Source organism: Hermetia illucens, chromosome 5, assembly GCF_905115235.1.
Source record: "Hermetia illucens chromosome 5, iHerIll2.2.curated.20191125, whole genome shotgun sequence".
Taxonomy (NCBI): Eukaryota; Metazoa; Arthropoda; class Insecta; order Diptera; family Stratiomyidae; genus Hermetia; species Hermetia illucens.
The window spans coordinates 74,742,919-74,764,528 of NC_051853.1; the positions used below are offsets into that span (position 1 = coordinate 74,742,919).

General features: G+C 39.4%; 1 protein-coding gene across 1 annotated transcript in view; it reads left to right on the top strand.

The window, feature by feature from the left end:
- LOC119656731 (ataxin-1) overlaps nt 1–21,610 on the top strand; it is a 217,510-nt gene that overhangs the window by 41,851 nt on the left and 154,049 nt on the right. Inside the window, exon 2 of the mRNA XM_038063268.1 lies at nt 9,354–9,382. The gene's annotated coding sequence lies outside the window, so the exon portion shown is untranslated. The remainder of the gene's footprint in view (nt 1–9,353; nt 9,383–21,610) is intronic.

A 21,610-nucleotide genomic window follows, 5' to 3' on the forward strand; every position in this document is an offset into this window, starting at 1 on the left:
CCATCCATCCTAAAGTTTGGGCGTAGGGCTGGTTGCTCCATCGGCTTCGCTTTTTACCTTTGGAATGCAGAAAGCCAGGTTTGCATGAAGATTTGTTTCCTATTCTTAATATCCACTGCAATGCTTAGCAAGTTAACATTGAGCGTGAGAGTTAATTGACGTTTCATTATCGTCGGCGTATTAAATTTTACTCGGCTCTGCCTGCATGCCCGTCTAATTGTATCGCTTGTTAGCATCAAATTTTGTCGTTCGCCTTGTTTGTTGTAGTATCCACATGTGATTCCACAATAGTGGATTGCCTAGTGACCCCTGCTGTTGGCATGGAAGACTGCTTATAGTGGAGATGTGTATTCTTCGCATTTATTTATTCCGCTTGCTTTTCATCCATCTGCATGGTTTGCATTAAACTTCGGTTGAGATTTGGTGAAGTTTCCTTACGGCACAAAGGTTGTGAAAAACCCTGTTATAGCATGCCATTTTCGCCTTAAATCTGATAAAATCAGGCAACTACATATGAAATGCTGGACCATTTCTTTCGTCTCTGCTCAGTGCTCAGAGATAGCGAGGCCCACCATCCGAATTTTTTCAAAGTGATACTTGGTGGAGCAGTGCTCGAGTAGTATTCTTATTAAGATTTAGCTCCCCTTCTTGAGGGTCAATCCAGCTGCAGCTTCGGGTTACGGAGGGAGGATTTCAACTGTGAATTATGCCGTAGTCCTTATTTCAAAGTCATTCATTCATAAAGGTTAATCAGGTAAACAATTTTATATGAACTGGCTTAATACATTGCTATTGTTTAATACTGCTAACGCTGAATATTGCGAGCGAGTCTGTTTTGCCGTAGTAATTCTTTAGTTGTCAATATCCCTATTTGGAACATGGTTATTCCTCCAACAGTTTCAGTGCCCTGTATCCGGTCCTTTCTCCATGACCGACTCGTCCATGTGACTATCGTATCAGGGGATATGCGATATGTAGCAACAAATCACCTGCAAATTCTTCGTTTGTAGTCCAGGAGCTGTAGAGGCGAGCACAGACAAGAAAATCTCCCTTCCTTCTTACTGTTCCTTCGATTTGCATGAATAACTTGGAGACAAATACTACGTCAAATATGTCAATCTCAAATAAACGTCACTTATGAATTAAGTAACGGTAATTTCTTTCTCAGATATTGCCTTCTCAAATTTAACAATAAACCTAAAGGGGGCCGGGCCAGGTTATTCATTCTCTTTATTACTAGGGCGGAAAAGTTGGATTTCATCTAGACCAGGAACATTTGTATCTGTTGCATGTGTGGTACAATTTTGCAAGCCTAGGTCGGGATCCATCTCTGGAAACAAATCCAGAAATTTAGTCCTATATATTGCTTGAGAATCGGTGGTTTGTCATTTTCTCAATATTCTCAGCGTACATAGATGGCATTCTTGAAGGCTAGTTTGGTAAGTTGCTGGCTACGTCCTTGAGAAGAATCTGTTTTATATTAGATATTACCTCTAGCGAATGCGCCTCCTCAGGGAAGCATAGCCAGGAAGATCGTTTAACAATCTTATGTCCCAATTCCATACACGATCTTGAGAATATGGTTGAGGAGTTCTCAGCTCCTCATTCTTTGCTTGGCAAATACTTCTTTGCGCAATGAGGTAGTAGTTCTGATCAAGCTAGTGCTCATCAGCTTGCTTTCTCAGTTCAAAGACCTATCTATCGCGCCTTCCAGGGATGTTAATTTAGAGATTCAGTACATTTTTATATATCGTTCGATTAGTCTTGTCGTCATCCTTCGGCTTTGGTCGAGATAGCACTTGAATGTGAAGTATACTAGGCCTATTGAGCAATCGCGGTTGAGCGATATTATTTTTGTGGTTCAGTTGAACTTGCTTGGATTAAATCTGTGATACCAGGTTGAAGGGTTTTGCGGTTTTCTTATGTAAAAACTTTGGATAGTACCATTGGACTCGGTATTGGAATCCTTGCTGAAGAATGTGATGACTTCTAGTACTTTCCAATTTAGATGAGGCCACAATTGTCGGCTTTGCAGATCATTTTGCGAACTCCGCAACGGAGGAGCAAGAAGAGTGAAAGCCTCGAGGAGGCCTGTTGGGCCTTATCAGGGGTAAAGATGAAAGTCAGCAGCTTCATGTATATCAGGAACACTTACTATATCTTTGGTGCGGTGAAATTTAGATTGCTGCATAATTGCATGAGCAGATACGCTGATAAACTTTAAGTTTCGCAAAAGAAATTAAGAATGATTTACCACCGATTACTCTCAAAGTTTACAGCGTTTTAAGGGCAAAATCAAATGTGGCAGCGTAATTGGACATTATTGGAAGCAGCCCAATTCATCGGCAATGAATGGGGAGTAAACGTATGCATCGTGGGTGAATTCCTGAGGGTCTAAAGGTAATACAGTGGAATCCCGATAATCTTAGTTAATATTCTTTATTTGGCACTCCCGATAATTGGTAATTCCAATATTTTGTACCAAATCGTCAGTCCCTTGACGATGCGAATTATCGGGATTCTACTGTATCAGGAAATGGACTTAATCTAAGGAATTGACGGAATATTCGGAAATGCATCGAGCGAAGTTAAGGGAAAACAAACTACCATATTTTATGACATAGCATAAAAGTCGTTGCAGATAGTGTTTGGATTGTTTTGGATTAGCATCTTCTTAGAATTGTTTTAAATGTACCACCCCAGTGAACCCAAAACATGTGCGGGTTTGAGACTGACAGAAGGGCGTTGATCAATACTGCTCGAATCATCAGGCCCCCCCGTGATCGGAAAAGGGTCGGGGGTGCCGGGAGGAAATAGGTCGTAGTAAGAAGTCTACAACTGTAATCACAATTCTATAAAAGAGGTCGACATAAAAGAATTTAGATTTAGTCTACATAATAGTTATTTGGCCGGTTAGTTGATAAGGTCTAACGGTTTATATGAATTTATAATAGAAGGTAGGTAGGTAGTTGGTTTTTAAGGACTTGCTTCGGAATTCTCCTTATTGTTGTGGTCTTATTATATGAAATTTAGTATAGTTTGCTTTGAGCTTCCCTTTTTGAGAACTCTGCCAACATTAAAAGAGGACGTATTTATAAAATATTTTATATATTGGAAGGGGTTTAAACATATATGTAGGTAGCAACTATCGAAGGATGCTCTGTATCTTATCTACTCTCAACTATGTAGTTACGTCCCACTGCGGTGGTATTCTGAAATTTATTACTAGCGCGTAATCTTTCGATTAGTGGGATTTCACACTTTGGAATTAGATCTATATTGGTTAATAGATTTGATTTGAAATGCTGATAATGATTGGGTATAGTAATATATGCATGAATCTGTTTTAGTTCTTTAAAACAATAAACCATTTATTTGTGGTTAAAACAATTGTTATCAAAAAAATCCACCCGTTTATTCATCGACTTACCAAATATCAAGTGGAACGACTGAGAATCGTGAGCTTCCGAACTTGTAGAAAAAACGCGCTGCGCTCCTAACTCGTGAAAATAAAAATAAAATTAATCAAGGAAATGCCAGAAAAGAAGCAAAATGATGCATAATTAGGCCTTGTTATCAATAAAATATGGTTCAAAAATAAATTGCAAAGTTATTTTCGACCAGAAAGACATGCTGGCCGCCATATCAGAAAGTCCAACCACATGCTGGCGTCACATTTGAAGCGCATGAATTGGGGAAAAAATACAATCAAATTAAACTGCACATCATCAATTTAATTTTTTGATTTCTTCTATCTTTTTTTTCATCTTGATTTATAAGATGTTTTTCTATTTTTCTTGGCCATTGTATTGTGTATCTTTATCTGTGGTGAAGGTGGCTAATTTTTTGCTCGCAAGCCTTTCTCACATTTTGTGTATTATTTGTTTCTGCATCGATAAAACTCTTGATAGTTTCCCGCTTTATTTTCGATTTTTTCTGCTTTCGCCTCTTTTCTTCTTCTCCCTTATTAAATTTTTAATGTCCGACTGTTCCATAGTATTCGCTAATATGAGAAATCATTCAAAACATTTCGATATACGTCTATGAGTTGAGTATCTTCATCGCTGTTGTGACCATGGCAAAAACTCGCATTCCGGGGGTTGCTTTACATACCAATGAAAAGATGATGTCTTCCTTCTTCAGTTTTGGCCCAATACCTCGTAAGCAGTAATCGTGATCATCGTAAACATTTCACTGTGAAAATATAAAGGATTTGGGTAATATAATTTTGATTGATTGGCTCGAAATTGAATCGAATCAACGTAATCTGACCGCGACCGGAACTCGAAGGCGCAAGATCCGTGAGACATGAGAAGATGAAATTTCTGGCGCCATCAATACTTAATGAATTCGTTGGCGTTAATTATGAGGAAAAGCGTTAAGTGAATATACAACAAACTTTACGTTGATACATATGATGGAACATTTAGCAGGCCATCGTACACATATAAATGTATATTCATGAATACGTAAAAGATTGGGTAAAATGTAAATAAAGATTGAGAAGTTGTAGTTTCTCTTGTTTGTCGGCCATACATATCAAAACTTAGTTGGGAGCTGCATAGTTTGACAATGACAGCAAATAGAAAAATATTATTTTTGACCTATTATGGCCAAATTTGTTGGTCATATTTGCAGTGGTTGTGATATTCTCTTTTGATGCCAATTCGTGATTGCATGCGGGTTATGGTAAAGGGAGTGGCGGGATAGCAAACCGGCTCGCATCTGCCAAATTGTCGGAGTGGTCGAACTATTTTCTTATTGAGGCAAATTTTTTTTCATAGTGCACACCTCAAAGTGGTTTACCAAATCTGTATCTGTAACCAATCCTGCGTTATACAAACAGATGTAAAGGTTGAATTCTCAATCCCTTCTCCGGAGAGGGAGGTCCCACCTCTTTAAACTGGATGAAAACTCCCCCAGCAAGCTTTCCGCCTCCTCCGGGGATGGGGTTCAAAATTCAACCTTTATCCAAACTGATCGCAAAAGCATTATTAGCAAACTCTCTCTCACCCCTACGTAGGTGACGCATTTATACTGTAAGCTCTAGTAGAACCTGTTAACAAAAAAGAAATTCCAAAGAAAATCTCAAACCGGACAAAAGCAACTGCAATTGACTTGGCTCCGAAATATAGAATAATGGCCTTTCGCAACTAAACGAGCATATGTAGAAATAAAATACATGGTGAACTCCCTGGTGGCCCACGAAGTGAAGCTCTTCTTCTCCTTCTTTTATGATGCTACAGTCCAAGCTAGCGTATGACTTGGATTACAGCTTCTCATTCGTCTTCCGCTATCTACCCTTGCCTAAGATTCTTCCAAGAACTTAGTGTTCGAAAGCGTTGATTTTTGCTCTCTAGCCTGGTTCATTGTTGATCTGCCCGTTGACTTCGTCCATTTCACTGTTGTCCTTTGTGAAAGTTGTGCCAAAATACCCTTGGCGTCGCGTTTTGTCTGGTTAGGGTCTTTCTTTAGGGTTGGTTAGTGGTTTTGGTTTTCTCTTCGTTTATTTTTAGGCCAACTTCCTTCGATTATTCGTCAAACTTGACCAGTCTTCTTTATGATCTTAGGTCACTATTTAGGATGATTTGTGCAGTAACATGCCCTTTCGATCCATTGGCATTTTTCTTGTTTGTTTCGTATCGTTTCTTCAACGTATTTAGTCCATTATTGACTTCTGTGGTAGGTGGTGGAATTGCTGCCTGTACGTTCTCTGCTCTTTTGAATTTGAATCCTGTTCTCATCCTTTTCATGGGGTTGCAACCGCATTATAAATGTTGGCTCTTAAAGCTATCATTCAATCTGGAGATCTCATTATTTAGGTGCTTGCGTTTCTTCTTTATTTGGTTAACGGTACGTTTTTTATTAAGGTATTGTGTAAAACAAAAGTTTATTAAAATCAGTTTAAGGTTTGTTTGTCTTTTTAAGGTTTTGTGTAAACACAAAACCTTATTAAAATCGGTTTACTGTCTGTCTGTCTGTCTGTCTGTCCGTCACACGCATTTTTCTCGGAGACGGTTATGGCGATTGACACCAAATTTAGTAGAAAGGTGGGAACTGTGAACGCTCACGCATACAGTGAATTACATCCTTTTACGTCGAATTTAAGGGGAGGTCCCCATACATGCAAAAGGGAGGTGTAGAATTTTTTTTCACCAAATATAGTCATGTAGGGTATCAAATTAAAGGTCTCAATTAGTACTTTTCAAAGCCGATCTTAGTTTTGACATTCGTTGAAAGGGTGGGGAGTGCGGGGGGTTGAAAGTGATCACTTCTTTAAGGGGGCCATTCTCAGAAACTACCCACCCCAAAAATCTGGGCTCCGAAATACCTTCCATGCCGATATCTATTTAAATAAAGTTAATAATAGTATATTACTACATTTTTTTGTAATTGGTTAGAAACCCCCCTTAAGTTCATCCTAGTACCATGAAACGTTGTAGTGATATAGGCTATAATATAGAGCATGATCTTACCAAGTTTGGTAGAAATCGCACTATTACTAACAAAGTTATAATACCTCCAATTCGTTGCTTCTTTGAAAATTGAAGACTATGCATGTCAATATTACCCGAAAGTGGATACTCTCACATAATATATGGATATATTACGTGCTACGTACTAAGAAATACACAAAACCTTTCGTACCTGAAGCGTCCAGCTTCCGGTTTCCCGACTTGTTTTGTCATTGTAAGGTGAAAAGGTTCAAAACATACCGCTGTTCAGTTACGAACTGCGGCTTGTGTGGTTATTTGCTATTTTCCTGCGATGTTCCTCCTTCTTCAGCGGAGTGTGGATCGCCTTCATCAACGTTTCCACTGCCCTCCAAGCTCGGGTAACAACCGCGCCGCGGCGTCAATTTCCGGCTCAACAAGAACATGCTCCTCATCCTCCGGAATTATCTCGAATGTCGTGCAATATGGGGAGTCGTCACGCCCGAAACGATAAAGGTATGCACCATATCCTCCGTGTTCGCTTAGGAATTGAGTTGGTGGTAGCTAACCTCATCGTGCCTTCGTTTGAACAATTTTGAGACATCTGGAATAATCCTGTGAGTGCAGCGTCTTTTAGGTGAATCATCCCATCTTTTTGTCACTCTAAAGTAGCATCCTTTCATACTAATTGCTAAGGATAATTAGAAGACACATATAAGCGTCAACCTTTGCTCGCCAAGATACCAATGGGGACCATACCTGTTATGAAACATACTGCTTTTTTCGATGTTGTACGGTAAGCGCACGAGGTTCGCAATGCACTCAGTCGGCATGGGATTGCGATTTTTTTCTATTTGCTTCTAGCTTGAATGCCGGTGCCCAGAGTGGAACTGCATAAAGTAAGATGGGGCTGATAACCCTCTAAGGTAAGGAACCGACGACTTTGGTTACATTCGATAACATGCAACCCTGGAAGCTTTTACTGCTAAATTCTCAAAATGCGGCTTAAATTTCAACCTTTGGTCAATCATGACCCCTGCGTACCATATTTAAGCGTTGGTTGCGAACTTATGATATGTTCGCCAATTCCTATCTGATCTTTATCGACGTTTGCTTCTTTCGCTTGTAATCAAAACACTATGTTTTATGCTCAGCTTGTGCCAGTCACTCCGATGTCGTCTGCGAAGCTAATTGCCACTCCTTTGGATAGTTACAACTTCACAATTTCGTCATACATTATTATCTACAGGAGAGGACTGAGGACCGATATTTGTGGAACCCCGCAGGTTGTTCCATGCGTCTATCGTCCGAATCGCAACAGAATAGCCTCTCCCAAAGAAATTCTATGACTGCGCGCAACAAGTATTTGGCAGAGTCTAATTTGGCTAGAGTCGTAATTATTTTGCTCCATTTTGCTGTATTGAAGGTAATCTTCACATCGACAGTGACTAACGCGCAAGATTTATTGGCCTTCCTCCCCAATTTTCGTCATGATACCGATCGCATTGACAGTAGGGTTTGGGCTCCCATACAGGCAAAGAAGCAAGTCCGGATAGCCGAGTGGTTAGAGCACAAGGCTATCGCACAGAAGGTCGCGTTTCAAATCTCACTGGTGGCAGTGGAATTTGAATCATGATTTGACGTCGGATACCAGTCGACTCAGTTGTGAATGAGTACTTGAGTCAAATCAGGGTATTGCCTCCTACAGTGTATTGTAGTGTATCGTTAAGGTCTTGAATGAAGTGCTCTAACACACTTCAAGGCCCTGATCCAATTGGACTATTGCGCCAACGATTATTATTATTATTATAGTCAGGTGGGATGTGAAATGAAAGGTCTCGTTTAGTACTTTCCAAAACCTAATTTTGACATTCATTACAAAGAGAAAGAGTGCGGGAGTCCGAAATAGGTCAGTTACTTCAAGGACACGTTCTCAGAAAGTGCCCAACCCAAATATCTTAAAAAAGAGTGGTGCCCCATGCGCATGGTATCTAGGCCTAAAAATACACTCCATACCAATACCGGTTTAAATAAAATTAATAATAATAATTATCTTCTAAGTATTTTTTTAGAAATTGACTGGCAACTCTTCTTAAGTTTATCCTAGAATCATCAATAGATGCGCAATAATATATGCTATACTATAAAGTATGATATTGCCGAGTTTGGTGGAAATCGCACTATTACTAACAGAGTTATAATAGGCCAAAGTTGTCATTTTTGTTAAAATTCCTTACATTCTAAGGTTTGGAATGGGTATCATACTAAAGTGAATGATCTTATAAACTAAATGCATATGCATTACGAGCTATGGGACAATACCCATTAAAATATGCTTATATAGACAATATACAAAACCTCTTATACCTGAAGTGTTTGGTTTCCGGTTTCCCGACTTGTTTTATGGGTTCTGTTTGGTCAAACAATTTACTTCTTTTGCGTCGAAGTTCTTCTCTGATGGTTTTATCTGCAACCGTCTTGGTAACTGACTCCACTTGCAGTCATTCTTCTAACGTACGGACATATTTCGATACCACTTCTTCGTTCTGCAGCTTTTCAATATAAACCTGATTGCTGGGCGGAGCCCGCCCACTCCCAATATTTGCCATCCCGAATCGGTATCGGAATTTAACGAAATTGTGGTCACTGTCGCAATTAATCCGCGATATGAACGAACGTAACGAATGATAGATGTAGCTCGTTTCTCACAACAATCTGGCTGAACGCCGTCCCATCTGGTGAGGTGCAGATTTTCTCCTGGCGTGGGAAACAAGGGGATGAGATCGCCATATTTATGCTGCGAGCTACTTCTAGTTATATCTATATGAAACTATGATCTTCAGTAGTTCCACGGTAGTCTTTAATACGCAATACGTACATATATGTTATAAGCCACTAATTTTGTTTTTTCTTTTCCAGATAACTCCTTATGAAGATACATATTTTGTGTAAGTATTAAGAACGTATTTTTGCTAACAAAGTTTGTCCTACTGTCTACTCAGCTGTACGTGTCTACATATCTGCAAATAATATTAGGTGAAATCTGTAATATCTCCAGTCCCGTTCTTCGGGCCCTAATCGTTTCATTTCTAAAACCGAAATACAACAATAACTGGAGCAAATCACTCCTCGAGGGAGCTCCGATAGACTTTAACTATCATACATATATACCATATATAGCATTTTCCGAGAGCACGTATCGCTTCAAGGAGTGTCAAGCATACAGGGTGGCCAGTATGCAAACGGCAGTTCCTTATTTTTCATAGAAGGGACTTTTCCAATTCTTTCATGGTAAAAAAATGGGAAATTTGCGGTGCCTTCCACGATTTGGTAATCAGCCCGAATGGTATCCGTAGGCAATACTGTCCGCACGATTCGGCCCATTTGTTCTGCAATAAGGGAACACTTATAACTGAGTCCCCATGGATGCCCATCCACCTCGTCGACTAACTCCTGCCAACATCAAGCTATGCCTTTTCTATTCTCACTACGTAGTGTCCTTTTAACTGATCTCTACCCTTCAATTGTAGTGCATGTCTCCTCCTGGTCGTTCAAACTTTGTAGCAGGTCGGCAATTTCCGTCGCCCAACAATACGTAGAAGGCTTACTACGGTCGAGTGCCGCCGGGGCATAGAAGCCCTGCAGGCTGTTGTTACCAAGAACATAGTTGAATTGACAACAGTACCAGCTGCAGAGCCACCACGCTCCCAAGGGTCCGTCTGATCCAAGGACTTCGACGAATCTCGCGATGTTCACCTTTGCGACATTTCATGGGCAATTAGATGTTGAATGATAGCGACAACCATTTCGAACGAATGAACCTATTGATGGAAGCTCGCCAGGAAATCTTCCAGAATTCGCCGTCCGTCCATTGATGACAGCACTGATTCGGACCGAAAGGTCCATCACAAAATATTTCCTTCGGAGCATCTTAGTATGGATCCGATCTTTAAAATTTCAACTCCCGTAATTTTCACGTGTTACGCTGGCATTGAAGTTTAAGTTACAATCTGCAAACGCTATTCTAGAAACGGTCAATGATTGGCTTCTGGAATGTGCGCATGCTCCTCGACAACGGTAGCGAATTTCCTCAGAATGCTCCAGCTTGAGCGGCAATTCGACCGATAAAACCTGGCCATTCTAGGCCTAAGCGAAGTAACATGGTGTGATTCTCGAGAGTATTCATTTCCCTCTTGAGGCAATGTACTTTTGTACTTTGGAAGTGGTAGCAGACGCGAATCCGGTGTCAGATTGCTTCTGATTTCTACCGCAACGCGCGTTCTCTTGACCTGGAAACCGATCTCTGACAGACTTTTGATTGCAAGATGTCGGTCCAGGTTAAGGAGCATCACAATTGTAAAATGCTAAGCACTAACTGAGACTTCCGATATGGTGGAGAATGATGCTTTCTACGAGCAATTAAATGCAGACGGGCGATCTGAATGCCAAGATGGAATTTGACAACACCTACACATGCTTAGACATGTGATGGAAAAACATGGCCTTGGTGACGACAACGGTACTGGTGGGAGAATCGTGGATTTCTGCAACTTCCACCGCCTCTTCATTGGTGGCACATTGTCCAGCGCAGAAGCTGCCATAAAGCCAGTTGCGTTCCAACATACCGTCGACCACCTCGGGATCAGTAGTAGATTTAGGAGTTGTCTTCTGGATGTTCGTAACAAGAGAGAAACAGACATCGGCCTCGAAAGAAATCACTATATAGTGGTCGGTCACGCCACTTCTCACAGGGTTGGGGAGTTACAATCCCCTAAGTTCAACATCAACCGCTTGTATGACCTAGCTATCGCTCGAGAGTGAGAGAGCTATTTTGCTGATCGGACAGATATACTGAGTAACCTGCCTAAAAATATCAATGACCATTTGACGGCCATCAAAAATGCGACTGCTACACAGGTTGTCAGCCACATCCCGAAATGGCCTTATAAGATCTAGCTGACTGCGAAATCGTGGTAGCGGATCATAGAGTGGAAGGGTTTGAAGGCTCTACTGACCGCTTCAAGTGATGGGCTTGATGCACTCAAACTCCGAAATCGATCAAAATCCCGAGAAGTACAGTGTAGTGTACGCCATGACAAGAAAGAATTTGTTATTGCCCTGGTCAGGGAAGCGCAGATCGCAATGATTTCAGAACTGCATACCGCATGTGGTCACAAATCTTTCGAATGTCCTGTGCAGGACGTCAACGGCCGACTTCTCATACACAATCGCAAACAGCTGAAGAGGTGGAAAAAACACTTCTCCATGATTCTTAACCGTATCATATTCGGTGAGGTTTCTCCTCTTGTGGATGAAATGACTAGTCACCGTAATATGCGGATATGGACTGTGCCTCCAAGCAGAAGAGAAATAATTTCGGCCATCAATGCACAGAAGCGAAATAAAGCCGCTGGGCTTAACGGTCACCCCGCAAAGTTATTTATCGCTGCACCTGCAATTGCTGCTTCCATTCGTACGCAAAATCTTGGCAGATTGGAAGAAGGGGATGATAGTTAACATTGGAAAAAGCGGCACCCGTTTTGAGTGCGACAATTGGAGGGATATTTGGATTTTAAGCTTGAAAGCGGTGTCCGCCAGGGATACATCCTGTCACCGATATTATTTTTTCTTGATATCGGTGTCGTTCTTTATGTTGCCCTGTCCTGACGACGTGGAGGAATTCAGTGGACCATGACATCTTTCCTCAAACACTACGACTACGCTGATGACATCAGTTTGTTCTCTAACCGGGTCATGGGCCTTGGTCAAATGGCGCTGGATTTGGGAACAGAGGCAAATAGAGTTGGACTGAAAATAAACACCAAAAAACCAAGGTCACTCTCCCTATCTGCATTAATGGCCAGAGCATCATCGAAAGCGTCGATAAATTTGTATATATATTGCTTTGGCGCCCCTCTTTGAAATCTGGAAATGCAATCGTCTCAAGACTAAAATCAACTCGAGACTGTTCTATGTTAGTATCCTTTCTGTGGTGCTATATGGACATCTCAAACGAACACTCGTATGCGATGTTATAGGAAAGGGAAAGTGGCAGTGGATAGGTCACACATTAAGGAGGGGCAACAATTGCATTGCGGGCTACGCCACGAAGTGGAACCCACTCTCCAAAGATGGCCGACGAGTGCGTCGCCCCATGGGCACTTGGCGCAAATTATTAGGGGACGAATGTGAGCGTCTTGTGAAGTCATGAGGAAGCTGGAGCGCTTTTCAGGTAACCGTGAGCGATGGCGCGTTGGTGTGGTTGACGCGCTATACCCGACCAAGGGGCGAAAGGCAACAATATGGATAGTGAAAAAAACTGCAGATTAGCAAAGAACGAGAAAAATTAGTACATTTTGGGTACTGCGAATGCTCACATCGCTCGACAAGCAACGACGATTGGAGAGTTGTGTCAGAGTAATTTGAATGAAATTTGCCACCGCATTGTGATCGTTGATGAAACTTCGTCATTTGTTAATATGATCCAGAGTGCAAACAAGGGTCGACGCAGTGGATACGACCAGCAATACTTTATTTAAGTGAATGGCGAGACATTGAAAATAAAGAATAAAACACCATTGTCCAAAATTTTTCTTTTCTAATTTTCGAGCTGCCACGGTGAGCTTCCAATTGCGTGGTCGCTGCGTGTAGATGTAACTTTTAATTGTTGAAATGTCAAGGTGAGGAAAAACAAAAGATTCAAAAACATTTTTTGTGATAATCGTCACGCAATGACTGCGCCTTTCACAAAGTTACTAAATGCAAATGGGAAACTGATAATTCAGGGAAAACCTGTTCAAAAGCGACAACAACATGCCGTAAACAAAAGAATTCGCCGGCGGCTCATCAAAAATAAACTTTCAAGCTGAAAAACAAAGAAAATTTTCTAAAATTAATATCTGCCCGCGTAAAAATAGCTCGAACGAGGAAAATTCAATTCATTTTCAAAAACAGACTGACTGCTCACGCCATTAAGCAGAATTTTGGGCGAGTCTGTATCGTACGCGAAATACGTACGTTGGTTCGTCCGTTCATTGGTTCAATATTTTTGTACAATTTGTATGGCGGCTTGTTCGTTTTCCGCGGCTTTCACATTTTCTCTGACGGACAGGAAAATTTATTGGATGAAGAGGCATTTTGGCAGCGAATTCCACCTGATCCTCCCGAATAATATCGACGGTGCAAAATGAAACATGGCAGTATCGTTGCCAAGTCATCGGATTAAATGTTAGATTTTATGATTTCGGGTGTTCTCTTCCTTGTCTGGGGCGGTGAGAAATAGCAAGTTGTAATTAATTTGCTATTTTTTGATATGATACACAAAAGTTTGTTTTTGATGTGACAATTCGTCGCTTCGAGATTGAAAAATGAAGTTGAAATGGCAGGGAAAAATGGGGTTGGATGCTGACGTGCGATATTAGGATCACGTCATTGGTAACATAGTTTGACGTAAAAGACATATTGGACATTAGATAGATTTTCTGAATCCCTGAATGCAAATAGTTTTTTTATTGAAGAATTAAATGGAAAACCCTGAAATTCTGTCTAGAGTGTTGAACTCATGACTGAGATATTTTAAGGAACTGCTATTTACCGGAGCTTGTAGTTTTTGAGAGGGCATTAAGGAAGATCTCTGACTTCAGGGAAACATGACTAAACTAGTTTTCCATCCTACAGAATTCTGTAGAATTTCGGAACACTTTCCTAGGGTGGTCGCATATAATTCGTTGTCCTCTGTTTATAAATTACAATCTGCGAATTAATAAATATTAAAAGATCTTTCGAGTGGTTTTGCCAGACGATCTTGTCAAATATATCATAGGATTAACAACATAATCTCTACTTCAAAATCCAGATTTCAGTTCTGTTTGATGTTTTAACTAATCGATGACTATTCATTCCCTGTCACATATGAGACTACCTTACGGATTGAGCGGACTGAGCGAAATTCAGCCACCTTCAACACCATAATTATTGTCGTCCCCTTAATTTCCCATTAACGCCAATAAACTCTGTCTTTCTTTTAATGGTTCCTAGTCGACATTTACATTTACTTTGCTGCAATAATTCCTAAACACTTTTGTAATTTATTCGCGTCACGAAATTGAATCTTCCTTGCGGACGTGAAGAAAGTGTAGGAGATTTAGAATTATGTTTCTATACAGTGAAAAAAGATATTTATATTAAAGTTGACGTAGTTACTAATTTTCAGTTAACTTCATTAATCGTTGGTTGTTTTACGACTACAGCAGATCAAAAGCAGTGGGACTACTTGAATCTCAAATATTATGACGATGCTTTAGTCTTATTGAAAATGGTTTGTTTCTTCCAAAATATAAAACTTTCAGAATTGTATGTGACTTTTGCGGACTCACAAAAGAAAAACAATGAGACAAAATAAAACAACAATGATGACAATAGCGATGTTGATTGTTGATGTACGTGATACAATGTCTAAAATTAACCGGGAACTGAGTATATTTATTCATTTTTGATATTACATCATGCACTTCATTTTGAGGAAATTTTGATTAGTTGAGTGACTTTTCGAATATTATTAAAAGGCTGATGCATATCATCAACCGCAAGTAAGAATAATCTTATTGTATAGCAAATGGAACGCGGAAGTTAAATGGGTGAATGAAACAACTGGAATCAGTGTAGGATTTATCTTTGAAAATCTGTTCAACGTTATAGCTTACCTGTAGTAGCTTTTATTACAACAATATTACTTTAATTGCTTTCAAAAGTTTGACAAAACTTTTCATAGCTTCTTCTCTTCTCGAATCAGGTACCACTGAAGTGGAAGGTCAAATCGATGGCCAACTTTTATTCAGCTTTTTGAAATACACTGTGAGGTCAATTATTTACTGCGTTGAGCTTTCAAGTTTTCATAAATTTTTATTATTATTATAATGTAAAATTATGATATTTATATGATCAATAGCCAGTTGAGGTTGACCACATCTAAGGACATAGGACCGCTAATTTGGAAACCACCATCAGCATCTCCGAGATCGGCCCATCTGGCTCAAATGCGTAACTTTCTCGCTCACAAGTTTGGTCCGGGTAGAGTTGGCTCTCTGGCTCTCAAACCACAATCTGGTGCATCAAACGATCGTTGTTTCGGTCGGTTTCTAGTCGTTTCGCATCAACTTCGATGCTCAGGCCAATTTTAGCAGATGATTACGTATTACATGACACCACACAACTAAAAACGCCTTTCGCAATTTATCTACAATGGATGCAACCCCATATCGATCGACGACATCCTTCCGCCAATGCAACAACGCCATCCAATGCAACATTCAGCGGGCGATGTTCATTTTCTTGAATAATTGGCGAACACTTAGAACTATAGAGGACGAAAAGTCGTCAGGAATTGAAGTTGATTATTTGTTGTTGTAGGCGATTTGGATTGGGTACGATTTGCATATGCAGATTAATTTAACATAAAATAAATTAGTCACTTTTCAGTGATCATTTTTTCATTTTTTTCCCCTAGTGGGACTGGAAGCATTGGACTTCCTTACGAGTTAGTAATATCGCAAAAAGTTACACCCAAGTACTGAACTACGTCGAATTTTGTAGTATTTGCATTCGCAAATGCTAATAAACTAACACTACAAAGAAATGCCTGTGTCCGTACAAAATATTTGGCGACCTTGACATGATCGAAGCTTGCGATGCCGAAGTTATTTCAGGATTCACATGTTCGCCATTCCTGCTGTTATCTGCTTGGGAATATCCGCAAGCTATAGTATTCCTGCTTTCACGCCATACAAGCTATTTCGTTTCGCCTTTGTCCTGCACCGAGCTAATGTTTGTTTCTAGGCGGCATTTTTCGTTTTCTTCCTATCTGCACCTAGTACCTTCATTGTCATTCTTTCAAATTTCTAAATCCTATTTCCACTTCACAGTACATAAAAACATTGACGCATTTTAAATTAAAATTATTTTGTGAAATTTCTATCACAATATCCTCTCGCTCTCAATTCTCCAAAATAGTAAAACCAGTTTAAACATTATTTAATTGCATGAATATTCATACATTAAACTGAACATTACCCTTTTCGTTTATTTGTTTGTCCGATAGATTATATGTTTCCGCCATTATATATGCCCATGCTGATGGGCCAGCAAATGCACCTAGCGGTTCGGTTAAAGCAATCGCGAAATATTTATGTATTTATATATTGCCGCATCTGAACGCTAGCTATAGGCAAGAATTGCTGTTGTGAGTCCGCTAAAAATTTCAGGCTGTTGTCGGAGGAAGCTAGCGTTAATGCCCGCTTTTGCTTTTGGCAGGCGATTGCTTAACTTCTTTAATAAACATTCAGAAAAAGTGCACGACAGCTCTATCTTTTTGGTCTTCGCGCAGCAATGCGATTTGCACTCGAGGTATCTTTTCTCATCATTAGTTGCCGACTTTTATATTTGTCAACAATAAGCACAACCTATCTTGTCCATTTCGCATGGTAATTATAATAAGTAACCAACATTATTCGAAATCAAGTAGAAAGGAACTTTAGCAGGAGCAAAATCACTGACTCGAATTCAGAGGAGAAATTGACCTCGCTCTCAACAGCTACGTTGGCTCCTGTTGCTACCAATAAAGGATTATAATCCGGAGAAAATCATAATGCAATTGTCAGAATGATGAACTATAATCAGTGGTGAACTGTCCACAATTTTGAAAATTGTTGGTAATGCTTGTCTAGTTTTCGAAGCTGTCCATTGGACAATGAACGAACTATGCCTTTCTCAATACCCGCAATAGCCCTTTTCCCAGTTATAGACTGTAAAACTGATCTGGAAGGTCGGTGGATTTGGCTCCTGATCACATTCGGATGTTGTTTCGGCAAATTTCGCAATGCTCAATGCTGATGATAGATTTTAGGTTTTCAATCCTTACTAAGGAATATTTCTTTCCAAAATTTTAAGTTTATGTCACCAAGAGGAAGCGTGTTTAAAGTTTTTAGAATCACGCGAGATTTGGCCCAAAATGTTGTGTTCCTATCTTTCTCAGGCATTTTATAGGCAAGTTTGGCATAGGAATCTGTTGGATATCGACCCCTTCCAGCTAACAGTACTTTATCAGTCAGTATACTGTTGTTTCAGTGGTTCTTCCTAGTTCATGCTGGATTCTAAACTTCCGGTTTAGATGTTTATGTTGTATTCTTGCCGTCGGCGTTCTTTACAGATTTCTTCTCGCTGTGAATGGTTCGACTTTGGCTCCACTTCATCGAATTTCTCAAACTATTGTACCTTTTGAAGTTCTCCATAACCATAACTACAACATAATTTGGGGTTTCACAGTTCGCTTCTCGACCGGAGACTATCCACCCAAATACAATAGAAAGGCAGATAATTTTCACCTCCAATGAGAATATCAGCTTGAATCTAGAATTCCGCAAGGGAACATTCTGTGGAATAGGCCATGATGCGATATCAACGAATTCTGATGGTTTATATATTGTAATCTATGATAGAGCAGAAGCTGGCTTATATTGAGAAGTTTACTCTGAATCGAGGTTTTCGAGTCCCTTGATCGATCGGTTGTACGCGCAGTGTTTGGGGAATTTTGTTCAAGTCGTTTGACAAGATGTTACTTGAGACCCGAAAATCCATAAGAAACCGGAACTCAAGTTCATGACCATGCCAAGGACCTCTCAATTGCCCGGAGTTGCTTAAAGTGGACTTATCTATTCCTAGTGTGGGCCAAATTTGGACCTGTACACTTCTGCCAATCTTAATCTCTTGTCTTTCGAGAAACTAGGTCTTCCTTGAAGTTGATCAGCTATTCTAGTTTGTTTCCCGAGCTCTGATTTTATAGTGGTCAATTTCTCCGTTGCCTCCCATGGTCTGCTTAAGGCCGTAGACCTTGATGGAATGAAATGAAATCTAGTTCCCTGTAATATACAAAATTTTCGATTTCTTTCGAATATATCGCTGGTTGAAGTACTTTAAAGTTCGCATTGTTCTCGGAATACCAAGCATTTTAGTGCGGTGTTAAATACATTGGTCGTTTGGTTGTTAAATACTTCTAAGTGCACTGCTTTTTTTAAAGTAATATATGAGGAATTGGAAACATTCACAGTGGAGCTAGAGGCGATACTCAATTCAAGACCTATAACCCCAATGTTGTCGGATCCGAATGATCTGACCGCGCTTACATTTGAACCCTTTCTAATAGGTTAGTAACTATTTTCCTATCTGATACCTTCTTTTCGTCTTTGATGTAATCACGACGTGGTCCTTTGGTATATGGAAATAGCATTACTCATAACAAAACTTTAGTAGGAATTAAGAGGATGAGGAAAAAGGGATCTTCAAGTTAAAATCATAATGCCAGATATTGTTATCATCATCAATCATAATGCCAGATATTGTCATAATTCGATTCAAAACTCAAGGGAACACAGAAAAAAAGCAAATACTAAAGTAAAAAAATGATCAAATAAAAATATGTAGGCAGAGGTGGAGGGTCTATATCCCGTAGATATGTATATTGATTAGTAGGAAATAGGATAACAGCTAAAAGGATATACATACGTTAAGATAGGCAGATCCTCAATTGTTGGCCACGTGCTTTTCTTGTGGCTTTAATATTGGTAGTAACAGACTGATAAATCCTGAAACCATGCTATCATACCGGACGTGCGGAAGCTCATGTCCAATATACGCATTTTATAATTTTAGACATTTGTGATTAATATAAAGTAGAGCTAATTGATCTTCGGCTCACACCATGAAAGAAGTAAGTTCGGAATACTCGTTCTTTGTCGTACTAGTTTCATCATAGTCCCATATGTTACATGCTGAAGTGCCTTATAACTCCACTTCCAAATTACTACATGGGAAATGTAATCCTCTGACAAAATTGTGAATGTCATATTCAATATGGTTATACACCATCTGCTCCCAGTATATTATAGTTAAAGGGTTTACTATTTTTGAGTTGCCCCCGGTTCGAATACGAATTTACGAAGATCAAAAGTGGTTACTGAAAAATAATATCAAATTATCATCACCGAACGCGCTCCAAATATTACCAAACATCACGACATCACTTAACAACACAAGATCACCACCCAGAAGAGAAGTGATGATGATATTAATCTTGCGATAGGTAATGTTTTGTAATGTCCACGCCAATGTGAGATCGCATTATAAGAAATCACAATATATCACTGAGTGATATGTAATTTTTCGTTCTATACATCAGACCGTTCTTCCTTAAACAAGTGGCGGTGGCGAATCTATTAGTATTATACTGGCTCGCAAGTATTATGATTCTCTTTTTTTTCCAAATGACAATATACAGGATTACTATAATATACAGGACTACTTACTATAATATACAGGATCCTTACGTTTTCCTCTTTTATGAGCCGTATATGTACGTATACGTGCCGTATATGCCGTACATTTACGCCACTAATGTGATAAATTCAGGTTAAATTGCGGTAGGTAATATTTTGTAATGAAAGGTGATGTTTATTGATATTAGCTTGAAATATCAGTGGCAAATGATCCCTTTTTTATTTTGATTAATTTGAAATCGAAGATACCAACGAGAAACTTCGAATTATCCAAAATTCAAAATACGGAAAAAATGTCACAATTTACATTCCTTCTAATTCAGCAACACAAGCATCTTCAGCGCTTTACTTCTCAAGTACTTCCCCGGGTAAGTGTAATGAAAGAGATGATTGCTCTAAATTTTTCTGCATCACATATACCTCTACTTATACGCTCTATTGCTATTAAACATGGTGATATCACTATTCACAAAAGTGATGTGGTATCGCGTCACCCGCTAAAGTAATGTTTCACGCATCTATACTGGGAAGCTAAAAGTCGACAAAGGAGAATCATGATTTGGAAATACATTTTCCTGCTGTTTCTATCTTTTGCTGTCCAAATTTTTCTTGTATGAATGAAGACCACATTTTTCTGCAGCATCACGAAGCGAAATTCGTTTAGTTTGTGCTAACTTCCTTTTGTATCACTCCTATTTTTCCTTTTATATAGTCGGAACATTGTGGCTGTAAAATTATTTTAAATTTTAATACATACTATACACAAGGGGTTATTTTGTGACATATCTTGGGTCTCGAAACAGCCGCTGTATTGGTACTATTTCAAATAGTTTCCTGAAGTCCCCATGTATAATGACTGTAAAAATTAAGACATGCTTGGAAGACATTTTATCTGATACCCGAAATGGCTACATTCGATAAAAATGCTATACTACTGAAATTGAACCAGAGTCTCATTTCAAATAAAATAGGGAGAAGAATAACAACAACAACAGAGGCCGTTTGAATGCCCTCTATTCCACAAACGAGTGTACAGGGGCCATATAACAGTTCAAACAATTGATAAAAAGAGTCTTACACAAAAAATCTTTATTTTAAACGAAAAAATGATTGTTCGAACCGAATTTTCCATTAGTGGCTATTTTTTTTTATATTAACTCATAAATGTTGTATTTCTGGAACTAACTGGCCCTTTCATCAATATGCCGTCTTTTCTAGTCTTCAGTTGACTGGAACTGTGCGCAAATACTAAAATATAAATCTAATTATTAAAATAAAACAAAGGAACTTTAGAAACCGTACCATATATCAGCATACCTTCCGTAGGTAGTCCTTCCTGAGCATTTTATTGCACTTGGGAAAGATCGTCAAACAAAGGATTTTTTTATAGATACCAAACTTTTTTCCCTTATTTTAGAACATTTTTTTAAACTACAATAATCGACTCAATTTTTTGAAAATTCTGCATTCATATTATCGCTTAAATTATTAAGTTTGGCTAAAGAATCTTAGGTTCCAAAACTGAATACGAAGTCAATTCAAGGTGTGTGTGTATATGGTGGGGGAGAAGCTATATGTTCTGAGCACTCAGACCGTATTGCCCCATTGTACTTGACACCCCCATCTAATGGAATATCCCGGATTCGTTACCGTAGCGCAGGATTTCCATTAGAGGATACGATGCTACCTGTCGCAACTGAAGAACATCGGCACCAAAGATCTGATATCTGATGTGTCCATAGGCGCGGCGTTCACATAGGAACTGCTCCATGGATTCCGCTTCTTCATTACAGGAGGAACACGTATCATCTTGAATAATTTCTATTCTGAACATATGTCCAGCTAGTGACT